The 21,497-nt window shown below is 38.8% G+C and overlaps 1 pseudogene; it reads right to left on the minus strand.

Annotated features, from left to right (window-relative positions):
- Positions 1-4,545: 4,545 nt before the first annotated feature.
- On the minus strand, positions 4,546-5,956 carry LOC120748732 (choline/ethanolaminephosphotransferase 1-like; annotated as a pseudogene).
- Between the last annotated feature and the right edge of the window lie 15,541 nt (positions 5,957-21,497).

Below are 21,497 nucleotides of genomic sequence, written 5' to 3' on the forward strand. Positions count from 1 at the left end.
CTTCAGTTCTAGAGATGTTGTAGTGCATTAATTGGGTTTATATAGTATTTCATTTTATGTTAGGTTTTGTAATGGTTTCTTCTGCACCACCCCGTCCCCCTGGAAAATGCATCACGTGGTTTGTCCCTGCTCCTCCACCCTGTCCATCCTCCCACGCCGGAATGTAATCCAACTCTGTTCCACTCCCACCTTGCCCCTGATTGGGTAGTGTCTTGTCCCTGCCTCTAGCCCCTTCCCCCTGGGTAAAAGCCTTGGGAGGAGGAGGTGGATCTCTCTCTTGCACCGGGACGGGGAAGGGGATGGACTGGGCTCTGGACTCTGCAGGGGCAGGACCCCTGAATAAAGCCGTGATCCCCCCCTGGACAGAGAGCAGACTCTTTCCTTTTGCCATTGATGGACACCTGCCACCTGCTCTCTCTAAATGAGAAGGTTTGCAGCCTCTGGGTAGCTTTTATCCTGGAAAGAAGATTTCCTTCTGAAGTGGTTTCTCTCTCAAGCTAGCCAGACTGGAGCACGGGCTCCAAGGGGTGAGAGAGAGCCGCTTCATAGACTGATATTTTCATTATGAGAATTTCCAGGTGAAAAAAGTCTTTTTCTTCCCTGAAAATTCTCACAACTACTTTTGTATGGAGAAAAGGAGAAAATTAAACTCATTGTAACATAAAAAAAAAAAAAAAAAAATATATATATATATATATTGCAATAAATCAACTCATAGTATTCCATACCAAGAAATATCTGGTCTTCAATACCACTGGTAAAATATAAGTATTCTGCAAGATATGTCTGGAACTCACAAGATGAAGTAGCAGCATTTAATATCACTTATATTTGAAACATTGGAAGACCTTGGCTTAATAAAACAAATTAAAATTAATTGTGTTACAAAATACCACAGGGTTAAAAAAGGTAATGGTCAAAGGGGGTAAAATGAATGAGCAGAATCAAAATGGATTGTTAAAAAATTAGTCTTGTTACATGTAATGAAATTAAATGTAAGGGGCAGAAACACAGAAGTATAGTTAAAAGAGAATGACAGAATGTGACTTCAAGGGATTTTATTTTATTTTGTTTTGCTTTCTTTCTGCCCTTTTATAGAGATTAGTGACTGAATCTTAAAACCTGGGCCTAATTTTTATATTGAATGTAATTTTTCCTAAAGGTCAGGGTATTATTTAATAGTTAGTGCTATTATCAAAACAAATAGTAAGATCATGTGAATGTTAATGTTAATTAGTGAGTAATGTCTAAAATTGGCAAGTTTGGACAAATAAATTATTCCATGCATATATATTATTTGAATGGTAAGCTGTTCTGAAACAACATTTTTAATAACCAGTTTGAAAGAAACAGCTAATTATGGATTGTTAGCTTTCTAAATAAGACTTAATGCTATTAAAGAGATTTAATGAAATAAAGATACAGTAGTGGGGTGAAATCTTTTCAGATTTATCTAAATGAAAGTGTGTCAGTGTTAGAAAGAATAGAACTTGGTTCACTGCATTTTTAAATATATTTGGCTCTCTGTTTATCATTCTGACTAAGAAATAATATCTAAACCTGGGCATTTTTGAAGGTGATTTTTGAAAAGAAAGAAAAACAAAACAAAAACACAGGGAACAGCCAGAGTCAAACACCTTCTTCACAGAAGTAGTGGTGAATGCTCCATTTATTGAGAGTACACAGGGTTCTTTTATGCATATATCATTCTTGTGCACAAGCTGTTCACACAGCATTTTACTACTCGCTATTGGCTAGTGTTATCTGCATAAGCATTCCTTTGCAGTTACCTGTTTACACTTTGTTGAGGGAAAAAGCTCGTTCTCAGGCTCAATGTCCTGGTTCTGAGGCCCATCGTCCTTGACAATGCTAAAACAAAAGAACTTTCCCAGCATTGTCAGGCCTCTCTGTGTCTGTCTCCAAAAACCCTGCTACAATTCCCCCTTTTTCTTTTGCACAAGCTAGGCATTAGATATTGTCTTACACAACATATTCTTAATACATGACATTACACAATTTAGTACTAATAATTCTAATAATATAGGTAATAATATAACAAACACTTGCTTAATAACAAACTTCAGCTATCTTGTAATCCTAAGGCTATTTAACTAATCTCTAAGTACATTATCACTTTCTTTTAAATCATGTAATTTGTTCTTCATTAATTGCAATCTTTGTGAATTGATCCAGAATGGTTGGACAGGTTCATGCAACACATTCCTTCAAACTCTTCACACCTATGATTATGTACTAAAAGAAAAAATCAATCACAGCACAGTTTTGCAAAACAGCATGATTAACACTGGTAACATCCGCTGATAGCTCATCTAAAATTTGACTAGTTAAATTTGATTCTGATTTGGTCCAGTATGCCATCTGCTTCGATGTGGTCATTGCTCTGGTGGCTGTTGCTCCTGGTATAAACATGGATGTTAACACTGGTATAAACATGGATGTTAACACTGTCATAGCTTGGGACTAGAATTTAGGATCTTTTATGTCTGTACAGTCCAACTCATGTGTGGCACGTTTTCTCTGAGTGATTTTTGCTAAAGTCATCAATATGGTTATGTTAGGGTGAAGCAGGGTAAGCTTCCCTAAATAGCATGGGCCCCCATGTGGGCTGGCTGGGACTCCATTCCAAGCGCGGTCCCCACATATTAAAAATGTTCCTGGTGGAAGGCATCGCACTGGTTTGCAAGTCAAATTACATTTGGAATAAAGTTGTTGGTGTACACTGCCACTACATAGTCAAGCTGAATTTATTGCAGCCCATTTCTGGCTATGTATATTTAAGCTCTGCTGTGTGGGGGGCTCAAAGGACACCCAACCTCCCTCACTTCTATTCGTAGAGCTGGCATTCATAAATCCAAGGTGGTGAAGTAAGCGTATTATTAAGTTGCTCTGTAATTTTTACACTGCCAGCCTTCGTCAGCCTGGGTCGCTGCAAAACCTGACACTCACACCATGCTTTTTGCCACAGTAAAATTCAGCATTGTCTCATTTTCCACATAACCTTTAAAATTGTGAGGGCTCCAAAGGGGTGTTCCTATCAAACAAGTTCTGAATGGATCTTGGGGATTGGCCAGGCTAAGGCAAATAGAATCCTGTCCAGTCACTTTGGCAAATGTCACCCATACATTAGTTCTCTTAGAAAATTGATGAGCTAGTTGAGAAGATCTTGCAACGCTTGTTGACACCATGAGCAAAAGGCACGCAACACGCAAGAATGTCTTACCATGTGGACCTGCCATATCTCTCTCTTAATGGCCTACACTGTCTGCGCAAATCTCTAACCTGTTACTCCAACAAAATCACCGGGAACAGGGTTAGGTATTCTCAACACTACCTGTGCTGCTTGATAAAAGGCACCAAGGGTACTACTATAGCAGTGGTCACACAAACCACCCTCACACCGAAGCTTTGGTGTCTCTCTCTCAAATTGTACACCACAAACTCCGCAGCTCGCTTCTATAACTATTACTTCCTGACACTGAGGACACTTTTTCTTGCCACTCATGCAAGTCCTGGGAAAGTTCCAACAATCCCAAGGAGCCTTGGTGATCAAAAATGCACACTACAACCCAGTCTGGGTCAAGAGGGCGTTGTTCACCAGCAGCCTCAACCACCAGCTGTCTCAGCAAGGACTTGATGATCCTTCTTCCTTCTCTTCCTTCCTTGCTGGATGAGTCCATTTACTCGGTACCCACTGTGGTCCAGATGCAAAGCTCAAAGGCTTGGGTGCAGCTGTTGTTGAATTTGCCTCAGAGGTGTCCTGATCACTGACCAGCAGGTTTCAGAGTGACAGATTCCAGGGCCCTTGGAGATCTGTCAGTCTGGGACGAATTTGAGATCAGCTGCTCTGGCTAGAAGTGTTCCTCTTATCTTCTCTGGAGCTGACCATCTGGCTTTTTATCTTCAGAGGGCTTGCGGCATTTACTGCATGCAGTAGGCTTACTGTGACCCTGTTCAGCATGAAACCACTTTGACAGCAATGCACGAGTAAAAACCACCCCAGCTTGGCTCTTACTTGACAGCTGCTGCAGCCACACAACTTAGTAAGATATCTTTGGGTTTTCACCAGCTTAAGTCTTTAATAAATAAATTCCAAGTGGACACTAAACAAGTATTTCACTAAGAGATGATGTAATGTTAAAATTAAAAGCAAGTCAGATTGCAGCTGTTATTATACTACATTAGAAATTCCAGTTGGTAGTTGGTGGGGATCCATTCACTATATAGAGAGAAATTAGTAATCAAAGTAATTACAAAGACAGAGCATTTGTCTCCTGCATGCTTTTCTAAGCTTGGAATCAACAGAGTTGACTGCATGGGAAGTTGACTAGGGTGTACTCAGAATTCACTCTCAGGCTGGAGACTAGTTAAGAAGTGTTACTGATAACAAAGAAGAAAAGTTATACAACATTGATTATTATAAATTACTTTGTTCTCATCTGCTTTTAGCATTTGTCTCTTACAAGTCTTCATCCATTCCTGTAGAAACCTAAGTCTTTTTCCATTCCCCTGTGGCAGCTCCCATCCCTAGTGATGGTTTGAGGGCGTGGGGCAGCCCTTGATGCGGAACACGTGGATGTGCAGATGGGCAGCAATTCTGGCTGCACACGCTGACACAGTATCGGAGCAGGTTAAGGAGGGACAGGATCAGGGCAATCCAGAGGACAATATACTTATCAATAAAGCTAAAGTTAAAATGCTTGGTCAAGGAACAGCAATGCTGGGCCTATGAATGCTGTGTTATATAAATATATTTCACTCTTGGTCATGCGGGCAACCACCAGTTGATTTGTGATCTTGGCACACACAAAGCTAAAAGTCAAGTTGCAGAGGCAGAGATGCCTCCCAAAGAGCTGCACAGCAGATTTCTTGTAGATCATTGCAGCCAAGGCAATCACAGAGCCAATATGAAGAAAAGGTGAGAGGACAGTTGTTCCTGCTAAAGTGCTAATTCTAGTTTGCACAGGAGAATATGGTTCCTGCCACAGTACAAAGAGTTGGGAGTATTTTCACCTGAATGTTCAGTCTTGGAATCAGAGATTGCTAAAAAGATGGTCTTCCAATCACTGCCAGTAAATGCATGATTATTATGAAGATTTGTATTTCAGTCACATCAATCATGCTGAAGCGCTGCGTTCTTGAGACGTACATCAGTCAGTGTGTGCAGTAAAACATGAATGTCGCAGCAAAACAACACAAGAACATCCAATCAGGGCTGGTGTCCAGCTGCACAACAATACAAGTTTCTAAAACCACAAAGACTGTGGATAATGAATCACAGCCATGATCAAAAAGCTCTCTTAATGGAGTGCTGCTGTTTGTCCTTCTTGCTTGTTTTCCATCTGTAGCACTCAGGGACTGGAATGCCACAAGCACAAGCAATGAATGTCCAGGAAGGTGCCTGCCTTTAAAGCTCTTGAGCAGTAACATACTAATAACAGAGTTGTAAATATATTATTAACAGTTTGATGATGGTGATCAGATTGGGGGCTGTCCAGGCTGGAGAACTGATATCTGCAGTATGAATCTAATCTAACATTGTTGGAGAACTTTTCAGATTTCAAGCTGTGCTCTTTTACTGTGGGGTTTTTTTGCCTGTTGCAAGATTTTCCATTCATGCTGCTCACACACAGGATTGCCATCTCTGAACATGACAGGACACACTACAGGACATGCCATGTGTCCTGCGGGTTCCCACTGCCCTTGTAGTATAACATCACGTATAATTTTGGACCATCGAGTCACGGGGTGGGGCAGGCAAAGGTGTTGCCTGGGAACTGCTTTCTGCAGTTTGTTCTAGCAATTGTTGCATTGGAGTTAACTGGGAGCTGAATGATGTTGGCTCCTCCTGACTTTTAGCATTTATTGTAGATAGTTCTTGGGCTTTTTCCAGCAGTAGCTTGGTTGCTGCTTGCCCTCGCTCATCCAGGCGTTGCATCACTGCCTGAATTTGATCAGTGAGTTCTTTTAAACCAATCGTGAGTTCTGCCGTGGGTTCTGCCGTGGGTTCTGCTCCATCACTGGGTCCTCCTCTAATTCATCCGGCAGCGGAACATTGTTGGGGGAGGGTGGTCGACAGTAGGGGTCATGGGTTCCCCTCTCTTGGTCGACCGCTGTCTTCGGGCGCAGCCGAGAAAAGGGAGGGAATTTTGCGCATGTGTTGTGGGAGCGGCGGGGCCGGGAGCGGCAGTGGCCCCGGCCCCGGCCCCGGCCCCGGCCCCGGCCCCGGCCCCGGCCCCGGCCCCGGCCCCGGCCCATGGTGGCGGCGGTGGCGGAGGGGCGGTACGGACTCCCGGGGGCCGCTTCCTCCTCGTCCTGCCTGTTGCTGCGGGGCGGAGGGAGCGGCGGGCACGATGGAGCCGCTGCCGCGGAGGGACGGGGGCGGTCCGCGGGCCAGGAGCGATGAGCCGGGCATCGGCCAGTGGCGGTGCCGCGGCGCTGGAGGCGGCCAGGGGGCATGGCAGGGGCCCCGCGGCGCTTCCCCGACTTCGCAGTGCCGCGGAGTTGTTAAATGTCCATTTCCCCACGCCCAGTTAATCAGCTTTTGCAGTACTTTTTCTGCTACTGTTATTCCTCTCTCAGAGAGTATAGTAATAAATAACTTCAATGCGGCAGCATATTCGCATTCCATGCTTGCCTCGTCAGTGGGGCAGGGAAATGAGTACTCGAAGCTTTCCACCTTTTTTCAAGAAACTGCCCCCTGTTCCCCTTACCAGCTCACCCTCGCACTCTTTGCAAGGACGGCGAGCTTCTGCCTCAATGCTGATGCATCTCTCGGCAGATCAGCATCTGACCTCTATTTTCCGGAGGTCTCACCTCAATGCAGCTGCATCTGTCGGTGAGTTCAGCATCCAACCGCTCAGCATCCCACCGCTAATTTCTCCTCCAGGTCGTCACCCCAAGGTCCGAAGTTCGGGCACCAGTTGAAGGTGATTTTTGAAAAGAAAGAAAAACAAAACGAAAACAAAAACACGGGCAACAGCCAGAGTCAATCACTTTCTTCACAGAAGTAGTGGTGAATGCTCCATTTATTGGGGGTACACAGGGTTCTTTTATACATAAATCATTCTTGTGCACAAGCTGTTCACACAGCATTTTACTACTCGCTATTGGCTAGTGTTACCTGCATAAGCATTCCTTTGCAGTTACCTGTTTACACTTTGTTGAGGGAAAAAGCTGGTTCTCAGGCTCAGTGTCCTGGTCCTGAGGCTCATCGTCCTTGACAGTGCTAAAACAACAGAACTTTCCCAGCATTGTCAGGCCTCTCTGTGTCTGTCTCCAAAAATCCTGCTACACATTTTAAATATTATTTTAAATGTATTAGAAATACAATGGTCTTTGAATCTAATATTTTTACACATATATTTTTGATATATACAGTGCCTACTTAAACATACAATTTGATAGCTAAATCATATTTAATCTTTTAAATTAATTGATTAGTCTATACATAAATTTGTATTTCCTGTACTCAATAAATGTAGATATGTACAATTGCATAAATAATAAGCAGAAATTAACTTTTTTTTTTTTTTTTTTTTTTTTTTTACTTATCATGATATGTATTGTTGCCGTGCATTATTTGGTTTTATATTGTATTTCATTTCTATATTGGGTTTTGTAATGGTTTCTTCTGTACCCCCCTGTTCCCCTGGAAAATGTACTGTCCCAAAGCTTTTCCCTGCTCATTCTCCCACACTGCAATGTAATCCAACTCTGTTCCCCTCCCACCTTATCCCTGATTGGGTAGCGGCTTGTCCCTGCCTTTAGCCCCTTCCCTGGATATAAACCAGAAAAGGCCGTGGAAAGCCCTCTTGGCTCAGGGACAGGGAAGGGGCTCCTGACCCAGGCAGGGGCAAGGCCACAGAAGAAAGACTGAGTAAAGCCCTGATTTCCCCCTGGATCGAGTGCAGACCTTCCTTTGCCATCGACAGGAACCTGATCTCTCGCTAAAGGAAAAGGTTCACAGCTGCTCCTGGGTTTTTTGGGGCCCTGAGGAAAAATCCTTCCAACTGTGGTTTGTCTCTCAAGCTAGGTGAGGCAAAAAATGGACCCGGGGCTCTGAGAGAGAAAGACTAGCCACAATGTATTTATTTAAAATTTTATTACCATGCTACAGTTTCATATAATCTTAGAGTTGCTCTGGCTGAGAAAACACTTTCCTTAAATCTCCTTTTTTTTCATGTCTGTTTAATATTTTAATGAAATATCCTTTCCCATGAAGTACCTGATGCTTCTTGTTAAACCAGAAATTTACTTTAAAATTTGAGTTGTTAGTCTTCCAACCTGGTTATCTCCAGTTTTGAAAAAGAAGATTTCATATAAGGATGATGTGCTTGTCAATTGGAAAGCAGTGCTGCCAAAAAAAAATCAAAGGAGTCCATGTTAGATATCTGCTGGTGCTTCCAGAACTAATTCCACAATTAACAGGTAAAATAATGTTTTGTTTCCCTCTGTGCTCCATTTCTGCTCATCTCTCATATCTTTTCCTGCTACCACACTTACTTCCCTGTCTTTTCATATTAGGATACTTTTTGTCCTTAACTTTTGAACATAAGATGTGAAACCTTAATATTTTTTAAATGCAGTTCCATGAATTTTGAAATGAAATTTAGGTCTCTCAATCCTGAATCTTTTATGAGGCACATTTTTTGTCTGCTAGTGGCTGCAGGCATATAATTTTTAGCTATGTGTCTTTGGTTTTACTCTTGTACACCTTGAGACAGGTGTTAAGTCAGCATTATTCCAAAGAGGAAAGATAAAGCAACATAAAATGTTAATAAGAAGTCCCCAATATTTTCAATGTGGTCCATTTTCTTCTGTTGCATATTTCATGAGAATACCATTTAGAAATTTTGAATCTTATCATTATTGCTTTATTTGTTCTAGACTAAAACTGAACCTTGAATTGAAATCTGCAGGTTGAGAGGGAGAGAAAAGTAATAAACAACAAGCCATGCACACCTTCAAATATTACCTAAGATTGCTTTCCAGTGTCAAGATTTTATGAACCAATATCTTCTGGCCTGCCAGACCTAGGAAGGATTGCCATCTCTCATAGGAAAGGAAGACTCTCCTCTTTCTAATGTGATAAAGCATCTATTTAAAGTCAGATGGCTCATGAAATACTAAACGTTAAACCTGTCACTAATACAGGATTAAATATTGATGTCCTGTATACAGTGTAGGTTTCTCTTACTCATTCCTTCTCTTCTTGCTCTGAGCCCCAGCAGTCTGGAAGGGAGAAAAAAAGGCATATTCATATCTGGATAAAAAGAGAATGCTACCTTATACTGGGGTATCTTGTGTAACCCAATAGGCTGTTGGGGGCCGGTCAATAATAACACCCAGCCTGTTGGAAGGAAAAGAGGGGATGATTTTTCTTAGCCTTTTACCTCTTTTTCCCCCTTCAGGTCTTTTTGAGGTCTTTTGAGAATGTTCACTTCCCTCTTAATGTTCAAATATTTTTGTTGCTAATTCTGCTTTGTCTCCTTTATATGGCCTACAGCTCACTTAGAATCAGGGCTGAGATTTCCAGAGAGCTTGCCTGGACATCTGCCCCAATGGCAGAAAACCATGAGTGACATGGAATGTGCAAAGAAATAGGCCAGGTTCTGAAGGAATACTCTGCTCCAATAGTTTGGAAATTCCCCCCTCAACAAATACATAACCCAGCATGGACCAATGAACTAAGTCCATATTCTGGGCAATGGTCAGTGGCTACTGAAATAATAGTTGTATTTGTATATAGTCACATGTATATGTGTGTACAGATGAAAGGTATTAGTTTGTACATGATATGGAATAAAGGGTGGAAAATACCCTGGGTAACCCAAAATGTTATGATATTCCATATCTATCTGTGCAACCAGAAATAGAACTTGCCAAGGTTTGGGGTGCCAAGTATTTTAAAGGTCAGGGCACTCAAGAAGAAGCCCTTTTGGCTCTTGCTTTTTCCTGGAGTTCTCATGGGGAGAGCTGAGGCAGCACAAGGCCAGTTCCTTTTGTTTTTCACTGGGCTGCACAGGGGGTTGCTTTAGGCACATCCCTGAGTGGCAACCACAGAAGCTGCATTTCACAAGTTCCAAACTGTTTTGTAGTGAATTTCGCAACACCTATCCCCAGCACAAAGATGGAGCTGGTCGAGATCAGGCCACCATTTTTCAATGCTTCAGGGGACATTTCTTCCTTCCCTATCAGGACAGCAACCTCGGATGGCAGGACCGACACCCAACAAACCAGAGGGTGTCACAGTGGCGCCAGAGCTCCCTGAGTAATGCCATCCATTCCCATCTGCCACCAGAACTGCTTCGTAAGCTGCTATTGTCCCAGTTTCGTTTTGTTATAGGGGAAAGGTTGAGCCAAGTAGGGTTTGCCACGGTTTTCCCTTGTCTCTCTCCAGAGGCTCATTGTGGAGGGAGCCATCCTAGGGGAGGGGCTTCTCCACCATTTTTTTGTTTCGCTTTATTCCCGGGCAGTCTGTGTGATTTAGCAACTTTGTACCAACTGATTATTTATGGACATTTTTTGCCTGAAATACATTGCTGTTGGTTTTTAGTAAACTGTTATTTTTTTCACTTGTATCTACTCTAATTACACTCTCCTTATTGGTGAAAAAGGGAGTTGTTGAAACTTAAAGGGAAGATGGTACATGTTGGAGTGTCCACCCCCATTAATTCGTCTTAAATCAAGACATGGTCTCTGAAATTCCTTTTAAAAATTTTTGAAGTTCATTTTACTCAGTGTATTTGTATTCTTATTAGCAGGGATGAGTAGTGTATAGCCTCTTTTAAAATGATCTTCAAAAGCAATACAAGATTTTTTTTTTTTCCCCCCTGTAAAATAGATCTATCATTAAAAAAGGGAAGAATAAGAGAAGCTTAAAAGTCAGGAGTTCAGCTGAGAAACAATTTGTGTATTTAACAGGTTTATGCAAATCTCTAGAGCACCAGTTAGAGGCTTACTTTTTTTTTTAAATTGTCATATTTAAATTAGGAGTAAATTAAAATGTGCTGAAAGTAGCTCTGACAATTTATGCATTGCAGTCTTTAAAAGCTTTTCTGTAAAGAGAAAAAAAAAATGTTTTCCATTCATGTCAGACAAATTATTTAACTGCATTCTACAGTGATACAGCTGATAGTAATCAAAAGGCTTAATCTCTCCAGTTGGCTCTTTAGTGACCTTTGTAGAATGTTCTATGTCCGCCCTGTTAACACTGAACTCATGTCTACATCATGAGTTTAATCAAATAATCATTCTTTATCACTGGTAGCCATTCACTGGGTAAACACACAGAGTTTAATAGGTGCCAAATCTACACTACACTTAATGATGTAGGTAGATGTGGCAACTTCAGAGTAAAACTGAATCATCTGGAAAAAACAGGACAAGGAAATTATTTTCTCATCCATTTCTGAGGAACAGCAGTCTATTTAACAAGGTAACCCTGTAATTGTATTATAGAGTTTCTAAATTGAAGGAAAGAAGAAAAAATGGAGCCTCACCCTAGAGATACTTTCGTAGGTGCAATTTTCCTATGCAAATTCTCTGCTTTAAAAGCATGTGACTAAACTGCTTGTATATAGACCTAAATATAGAGATTCACCTTCTATTCAATCATAATTAACTTTTACAAGATCAGGAAGACATGGAGGAGAAGGAGCGCTAACCATAGCACCAGTAAAAAGAAATTTTGGAAGCCAAGCATAGACTAGACTTGGGAAAGGATGACTTGGTCAGCATATGAGGATGCAGGAAGTAGTTGAGATGAAATGGGGAATGGGGAAAGGTTGAACACTACAGGCAACAGAAGAATAGTGAACTTGAATGCTTCTCTGCAACTTCCCAGACTTCATTTACTCAGCTCCAGTAAAATGAGATTTCCACAAATACTCTGACTGTGGTCTGACCCTTTCAGCTCTTTTCCACAGCTCTATAGCTCCCCTCCTTTCCCTCCGTGGACAAAATCATCTTATGCTCCAAACTCATCTCAGGTATACCTAATACTGCTAGCATGAGAAAAAAGTCATGGAAGTATTTGGTTTGCAAGTTATGGTTCAGGTTATTAGCATTGCTGTACCTTAGGTAGGTTTAGCTTTATTGAGGGGTTTTTTTTTGTTTGTCATGTCATGGTAATTCTATCATATCAGCCTGGTGGGTTTCTGAGCACACATATAGCTCTGCATGACTAAATAAATGTGCATAGATGTTCCTTGGCCCACTAGGTTTATCCTTTAGAACAGAAGCCTGTTGTTTGACAAAGGCACAATAAAGATTTAGCTTGCAGCAGGAGACTAGTTAAAAGAAGACGTCAGGCATGTTGTGCTCAGAGAAGCCATCACTTAGTATTTTTCTTTTTCCACTGAAGCAGAAACAGAATCAAACATAAACCAGTCCCACCCAAACTAAAAGACCTCCAAACCCACAACTAAGCAATAGCCATTTCCATCACAGTATTTTTAGTAAACCATGCAGCTATTTTGTGAGGGGTGCATTGTGCTTGGGAATCCAGTCCTGTTAAAATTTCACAGGTTTGGGAGGTCGTGTACATACTAGATTGTGTTAATACAAAACAGGGTGTTTCTGTTTGTGAGGGTAGGTGGTCTCCTTAGCTGTTACTTCAGCAAATACATATATTTTTATTTCAGTATAGGCTTCTTCTGTTAAAGCTCCAGGAAATATCTGCCCACTGGGCATGTAAAAGGAGATGTCCTTTCACTGGTTAATAATGTTTAGCAAGTCTAATTGACTAATGTATTAATTCACATTAATTTGATTTATTCTAGAATTAATTTCTTCTCTCTATGCAGTACTTCTGTCCTAGTTCAGAAATATCAGGACAACGTCTGCAGTGTATTCCAGGGCTCCTCAGCCCTGTGACTATGCATTCATATAATAAGACATTCCATGTCTCACCTTTAACCTGCTCAAAAGATTATATTCCTTTCTGATTCCTTGTTTTTCATCACACTTATCCACCTTCTTTCCAGTCATTTAACCTTTAACTGGCACAAAGATACACTGCTTAATTATGATCACAGTAGTGAGTGACCTCAGGCTTTTCTCTGGTTAACAGGACTGACCTTTACTTGATTTGCCTTCACCTCGCTGTTTTTGACTACCAGCACTGGAGGGGAAGTGAAGCAACTTATTTTGCTAAAGCACAGACGAAAGAAATAATAAATATAATAAGAAGAATGAAAAAGACCTGCCTGGCAAAAGGGTTTCTGTCTGCTTTCCGGGTCTTTGTCAGTTGTATTCACCCTTAATTACTCTCTGCATGTCGATAGAGTGAACAGCAGTAGTGTGAGAAACAGCCCACAGAGTGGAGTGAGGTTGGTGTTCCATGTTTGCCAACCATCCAACATGTTATGGCTTGGGAGCATTTTCAGCTTTGACAAGGTGATGCTGCTTAGTAATGCCCAATTCTCTCCCAGTCTGGTGAGTACACTGACGTATACCATTTGCAAAGATTAAGTAAAGAGCTGTAAAAAACAAATGGAAAGAAAAAAACAGTGCAAGAACGGATTTCCTAAATTTGACCTTTTGTTCATAAACAAAACTCTTGTAAAAAACAAGGGAAAAAAACCCCAAACAACTCTCATCTGGAGTTCACTGTATCAGACTTCTCAGTTTGGATATTGCATTAGAGAAAAAGAAAAAGGAGAGTTATCTTTCCAATGTACCTGGGTCGATGTCCTAATTTGGAAGTTTACTCTTTTGTAATGGTACATATAATTATTAATACCTAATGTCATTATCTGAATTTCTGTGATTTTGATTGTTTCCTGATCTTAGAATATTTTGCCTGATTCTTGGCAGGTAATATTTGCATATACCTATGTAAAATGTTTAGCTGGCCTGTATCTGAAGCCAGAGGCTCTCTGCAGAAAAAAAAAAAAAAAAAAAAAAAAAAAAAAAAAAAAAAAAAAAAAAAAAAAAAAAAAAAAAAAATTAAAAAGAACCAAAACCAAAGAGGTGTCTTGAACACCACCCCTTCCCCGAATATCTAAGTGCTGTCTACTGTACTTTTTTTGTTTGCAAATCTTTACGGAAAAAGCAGTTGAATTAACATGAAAGTTTCTACATCAAACAGAAGATACAGATGCAAAATTGCATGCAGATTCAGAGGGCTTCCTTTGAAGCATATCTTTTAAAAATACTGAGTGCTATGAGGCTGTTTAGAAGGAAGCAGGAAGACTGATATACCAAGGGATAGTGTTTTACATAAATGTTTTCTGCATCAGAACATATTTATAATGGAGATTTTTGAGTGGTAGAAATGTAATTACATTAATAGAGTCATGTCTCTGTGGTAATTGTATGTGGAGGTTCAGGTTAGAAGAATAACCTTCTATTTAATGTATTTGTGGTGCCTTGGAAATCTGAACCAGAGTGAGGGACCTGCCAACATAATTTCTGAGACACTAGCACAAGATTGTATGATATCTAATCTTGACTCATAAACAGTAACTGGAGGAGTTATCTTTTGTTGAAAGCTATTAGCTCCTTTTGCAATGGTTCTGATTCAAAATGATTTGATTCATTTATCTCTGTCTCCTGCAAATGCTGTTAACCTTAGGAGAACAGAAATAGTGCCATTAACATCAATCACAGGTTATCCAATGGGGAAACCTAAAGTAGTATTGTGAGACTTGGAACAAGTCAAAAACCAAGACATTTTCTAAAATAATTACTTTCAGACTTGTTTGTTTGTTTGTTTGTTTGCTTTTTCCCTGCAGGTTTTGGTTTTGGTTTTGGTTTGTTCTGTGTTTTTCTTTTAAGGGAAACTTCTGAATCTAATTCCATGTGAAATCTCTTAGAGGACAAGTGCCATCTTAAACATTTTTTACTTTAGGAACAACATTTCTTACTTTAAGAATTCTATTGACAATACTTACTATCCTTCATGTTTTAGACATCATCTCTCCTACACACTCACCTGCAGCATCAGCAACGTTTCTGTCTAACTCTTAGAGAACTAGTGCTCTAGTCTGTATTCTCCTCTCCCTCCTGCCCTGTAAAGAGGAAGAGAGTCCTTTTGCATACAGTCATGAATTGTGTTAGTACAACTGAAAATAAAAGCCGGTAGTAGCATTTTTATTAAAGTGCTTATTAAAGTGAGATGGCATCCATAGTGAATCAAATTTAACAGCTTGTATCAGCCTTTCATAAAACTCCATAAAATACTCCATAATGCCTATATTTATGATTATAAGAGTAATACCAATTGGCAGGACTGCAGAAGCACAGACTCAGATAAGTAGGGGAAGCACTCTGAAAAGAATAAAGAAAAGGTAAGGAACTGTATAAGTATTTTGACTACAAGAGTTAGAAAGACTAACATAAAATTAAAAAAAAAGTCCCCCCCAAAAGAAAACAAACAAACAAACAAACAAACACTGAAGGTCAGAAGAAACATCAGATGTTAGGCTACAGAAACCCTTTGTAATACTTCTGACAGCATTAAAAAATCTTGGTTTCACTAAAGTCCTTGAGAAAATCAAAGACTGTCCAAGTGCCCCACACAGAGTCAAGTTTTCCAGAATAACCTACATAGAAGGCAGGTTGGGACCAGAGGGAAAAATAGAACAAGCCCTATTTATTTTTTAGCTATACAGTTGTCAGAGCATGAATTAATATTGCTTACATTTAGCTGTTGCTTAAGCACTTCTTTTTTTGCAAATAATAAACTTGTTTGGTCTAGCTGATACCCCTAACACTTGGAACAATTTGTAACAATCCTGGAACATGTGACTCTTGGGAAAAGAGCCTCTAAATAATCCCAAAGCAATTCAATTTAACGCTAGTGATCTACATTTTTTAATTGATTTGAACAGTGTTACAGGAGAAGCATGCTGCATTTTGCTGTTTGAATTACTGTCTTGTTACTGTGAAGTCTGGACATTGTCTCGGTTCCCAAAGGGCATGAGCATCTCTGACGTCTTCCTGCAGAACAGTACCAATTGGTTCATGATAAGATATTTTTCACTGTTTTTTTCTGTTTCTTTGGTAATTTCATCTACACAGTCACCAACTAAAATTTACCTACTTTTATGGTGTTGTAAATTTACTTCTGTTTTCATGTTTCTGTACTCCTGGAGGTGGTTCCCACGCATGGTAAAACAGGCTGCCAGCAGAAAGTGTCTCTGGAGTGTGGGCAGTGCTTGTTTTGCTGGTTTACCCAAATTCAGGGAAGCCTCTCTGCAGCATCATCAGGGTGGTTGCCTTCCCCAAAGAGCTTCATCCCCATGTTTGTCCCAGAGCATGTTGTAACTCTGTGACTGGCCTCAAAACCTGCCTCAGCTGACCAGACCTTCAGATCAGTTCTGCTCACAGCTTGCAGCTGGGAACACCCACAGAAAAGAAGACAAACACACAAGTGTTGTCTTTGCAAGCATGTGTACCATATGGAAACACAGCTTGGGACCAAACACCTGCCATTATTTGGACAGTTTGATATTATTGACCTTCACTCCTTTTTTCATAAATTCCCTGTGGACTATAGAGCTGTGTGTTACATTTTGGTAGTAGAAATATTGTCATAACCTGCTGCAACATTAATTCTTCCATAAAATATCACTATAGGGTAATAGGTAGAAATTATTCATATATAAATTTAAAGCTACATTATTGGTGTATTTGAATTTAACAAAATGGGCAACTTGGTTCTAAAGGTGACTTTGTCATAAACAAAAGTTTAAATTCTGTGAATAATATTTTAAAAATAAGACTGCAACAAAAAGATATGTAAAGTTTTTCCTCCCCGCCCCGCCCCCCCCCCACCCCGCCTCCTCCCTATTTTTCTTTTGAAATCCAAATTATTGTTCAGGATTCTAGAAACTAATATTTATAAAGAAATGTTATAAAAGTTACAAATAAAATGTTTTGTCATTTTCTGGACAATATTTGATAACATAGCTTTCCTTTTTTCCAGACAATTTATTTTATTTTCATTTTATTTTTCTCTGGACACCATCCAAAGTTCCTTTAAATGAATGGAAAGATCATATTTGTCTTCAGTGAGCTTTGTCAGTGATCCAGTAACTGAATCACCTTATATTGGCCTGTCATTATCTTCCCACCATTCCTCATTACCATCTTTTCATACATCTTCTTTGTTTGTCCAAGTTCATGTCTTCCTCATTTCTCCTGAGTAAGAAAGCTTTCACACTTGAGAAACTTGTGTTATGCATTATTATAAAGGAAACATCTCAAAAAAACCCAAGGAATCTCTATTTTTAGGAAGCCACTAAAATCTCTAAATTGAACTGAGTCACATGTATGATAATACTCTTACTATCATTTAGCTTTTTAGTAGTACTAGGAAGAAAATGCAGGAATAAGGAATTAATTTTTGCTTGCCCTGACTTGTCACCTTTCCTGTTTAGATTTACTTACCATTTGCATTTTTCTTATCCATGTTTTCTTTCTCCTCTTCCCCATCCCTTTCTTTCATGTCTTTCTTAGCCTACTTATGTATTCAAATTACGTTCTTGTTTGCAAAAAAAAAAAAAAAAAAAAAAAGGAAATATGTCTAAAGGCAAAGAAAATAAAAACACAACAAAACAAAACCAAAGACAGCATGAGAAGGCATGGGAAGGGGAGCATCTGCCATAATACTACAAGCAGGAGGATTTAGTGTCTCATTTATTGTCAAAATGCAGCTTATGGACAATTATATACATGGTGTATCATCATCTAAAGATGGTGTTAAAAGAAAAAATCTGTTTTCTAAGATGATTTTCTAATTTTTTAGGAATTGACAAAACTACAGTTTGGTTTGTTTTTTGGGTTTTTTTTTCCTTTTTCATGTGGAGAATCACTGCGAAACTTAGAGATCTGTGCAGTCTTTAGTAACATTTGTTAATTAACAGCTTCATATTTGCCATGACTGAACTTTTTCAGTTCTTTATTTTCCATATTTGTCTGAAAAAACATTCCATACATATTTGGCCTCATCTTGTAAGTTTCCCATTAGATAAGTACTTGGTAAAAGAGGGATTATTATTTAAACACAAATAGTTGCATACACTTTTAGAGGGTTTTTTTCTCATGCAGTTCATCAGGATCCCACCCAAATGAATTACATCAACAAATAAGACACAAACAATATTTCTGGGAAGATCTTGCCAACATTAGGAAACAATAAATTAGTACTGCTATTATAAAATTTATAAAGTAAATACATGTTCATTGTATTCATGTGAAGCTTATTGGACCTAGCAGAAGGAAATTCAAGACTCATTCTTGTTCATTCAAAACACCACCAATATAACTTCCAGCAAATCTTCCAATAATATCTGGGGGAATTTTTGAAATAATTAGGAAGAGAATTACAGGTATAATTCAATAAATGTAATAGGAAATACATTAAATTCAATAGGAATAGTAGATGTTGATATAAGATAGTTAATTTCTACTGGGGGAAAATGGCAAAAAGACTATAAGTGCATTATAGCATGTGACCCACAAAGATCTTTACGAAATATTGAAGAACGACCAGCTCCTGTGGGTCTTCACTGTCCATAGCCTTATTTTAAAAACTGCTGAGCTCAACATAAAACTGAGTTTAGCAATGAACTTTTTATTATCCCAAGTTTTCAAGAATCCCCTCACTTTCCTCTCAGCAGTTTTGTTTATACTTTATTGCAGCACCTAGCTTTTCTGATATACCTACTGTACCATCATATTTAGTTGGCCAACTCTTGCCATCACTGTTATCACATTCAGGCAATGTATATCTGGCATATGATTGGTGTCTTTCAGGGCTCTGATACCCTGTGTTACTAAGTTTTGCATTCAGCTGACACTATTGCTCAGGAAATGGATCAACTCCTTTTTCATTTCCAGCATATTTGTTTGCTTTTTTTTTTTCTTCTCTTTTTTTTGCCTTTTTTTTTTTTTTCCTTTAAGAAGGAAACTGAGTACTACTTCAGAAATAGATTACTGTGTATCTTTGTATAAGCCTTAAATCTGCTTTCCTGAGAACTCTGATATGTTCTGTAGAAAGTATATTTTGTGCCCTATTTACACTTGTAACTTTAGCTCACACTGTATAAATTAGAAGAAAGACTGTAAAAGACTGAGTGCAAACTTGAGAATGGGGTTTTTTGGGGGTGTTGTTGTTGTTGTTGTTTGGGTTTTTTTGTTGTTTTGTTTTTGGTTTTTTTCCCCACCAAAGCTGAGCTTGTCTTTAAAGTATCTTTTTTCATCTTTGTCTTCGGGCAGTAGTGCTTATTAGAATATTAGGTCAATCTTCTTATAAACATGCCGTGTCATTTAAACCTTTCTTTTTTCTTTTCCCTGCTGGAAATCTCACTGTTATCATTTTCTGTTGAGTAATTATTATAGATGTATTATTAAAGACAAATCCTGAATTTTCCACTGAATAAGAGGTCAAACCAAAAGGAATGGTGTTTATGTTTTCCTTTGCCATCCCCCATTATGGGACATAATCCCATGGAAGTAGTGTATGAAAAAAAGACTGGAAAGCAGTTTTTATAGTTTACCACATAAAATTGATTTAATAAACAATTTATAATCTCATTGAGATCATAATATTTTAGGCAATAACTTGGTTCTAATACAAGTAATTTCTTTTAGCAACCATCTCTCACTTTTTCATGTAGGTTTTTTTTTCTTACAATCTTATTCTTTTCCAAACGTTGTCTAGTCTGTGACCATTTTCTTTAAACAATTGCTAAATTTTCTGCCATGGATCAGAGAAACACAGGACTTTGTTCTTGCCCCTGCAGTCTCCCAGCACCCTGTGTGTCTGAGATTTCTTTCTCAGTGATGGGCAAGCCTTTGTTTCTCTGCTTTTTCAGTGATCTTTACTCTGAGATAGGAAAACTCTTGATCAATCCTTTTATCTGAAATGTCATCAAGAATATCTCAGAAAAAAGCAGGCATCTTCATCCAATTGCACTATCTGTATACGCCTGCTATTTGTTAAATGCTTGTATATCTTAGGAAAAAGAAAGCCCTAACCTTGATTTAATTGTGTTTTTATAATCTTTAAAAAGATTTAAAGAAAAATAGTATGAAGCTGTTTTACTCAGAAAAAGTATGTTCATCTAACACTCTTATTTATTATCTCCAAACCTGCATCACATAAGGGAATGTAATGATCTAACTAAATAATAAATATACCTCCTACATTAGATGATTCAGCATCTGGTACATTTACTTGAAGAAAACATCAGATTTTTATAAGAATCTCTGTTTAGTCACTGCAACTAATGTTTAGGATCTATACAGACTGACATATTTAAGTTCAGCTATTATCCTACTTCCTCCAAGGAACAGCGCTGCAAAGGAAGCATGACAGCATGCTTGGTTTACCACTGCAAAGGAAACTTGATCACCTGTCAGATATACAAGTTCTTTTTGACATATACCATATGGAAATTTATGTTTTAGGACCCAATACTGTCAAATCAGTCTCACTATGAAATAAATTTTTATTCTCTATGTTAAATAACTGATTAAGAGAAAATATAGTGGGACTTGATCTCAAAATACCTTCAATCATAATCACAGATTATGATTTCTTGAAAGTGCTGTGATAAGTTGTTAAACAATATAATCCCACAAAATGAAAATATTTAAAATGCTTAATCAGTTGCAGATGGAAATATTTGTAATCTTCTATAAAATATACAAAACCCCTGCCTCTGGAGGGAAGATTAAAGCACGGCCTAAAAGTAAAAATTAAAAGGAAGTCACCAGCAAAATCTATTTCTTTATGAAGAACCATATATTCTAGCATATTGTTTATTGGGGATTTGCTATGAGTCATACACAATGTGGGCTATTATATGCTGCTAACTGAATTTGCCTTTGCCTTTCTCTTCTGTGAGCTGTATTCTAGTCTTAAAATACTCATAGCACATATCTATAGGTAACTCTGGATTTAAAAAGAAAAATATAAACCCAAAAAGCCCCTCAGATTTATTGAAGTCACAATGCTGTTTTATTCTTAAATATAGACACAAAACAGAGACAAGCAGGCACAAAGTAGAAATTAGAAGGACACAGTAGAGCTAAGCTTTCTTAGATGGCTGTCTGCCCCTGACAAAATGTTGACATCCACAACTACTGCTTTCCAAGCACATTTTCCCACTCTTGCACCTGAGATCCTTCCAGATCCAAGGTGTGATTTAGTTTTGATGTGAGCTTAATGCAGGGGGGATGGTTGATGATTATGACACAACAAGAAACACTCCTTCCAAAATGTATACATGCATCCACAAACAAAAGAAAATAACTGTTTCTTTTAGAGCACAGCTTTGTCTTTGCATTTCTCTGATGCACACGTTAATAATCACATACTCCCCCTTAACAACATCTCTTGTAGTCCATGTACATTACTAAGTATATCAGAGTACTTTAGAGAATAACTGAGCTGTTAAGAGCATCATTCAGAAATGTATTTGATGTAGATTAATCCAAGCTTAAATCATAAATACTCCTCT

The sequence above is a fragment of the Hirundo rustica genome, chromosome 1 (genome assembly GCF_015227805.2).
Source record: "Hirundo rustica isolate bHirRus1 chromosome 1, bHirRus1.pri.v3, whole genome shotgun sequence".
NCBI classification, from domain to species: domain Eukaryota; kingdom Metazoa; phylum Chordata; class Aves; order Passeriformes; family Hirundinidae; genus Hirundo; species Hirundo rustica.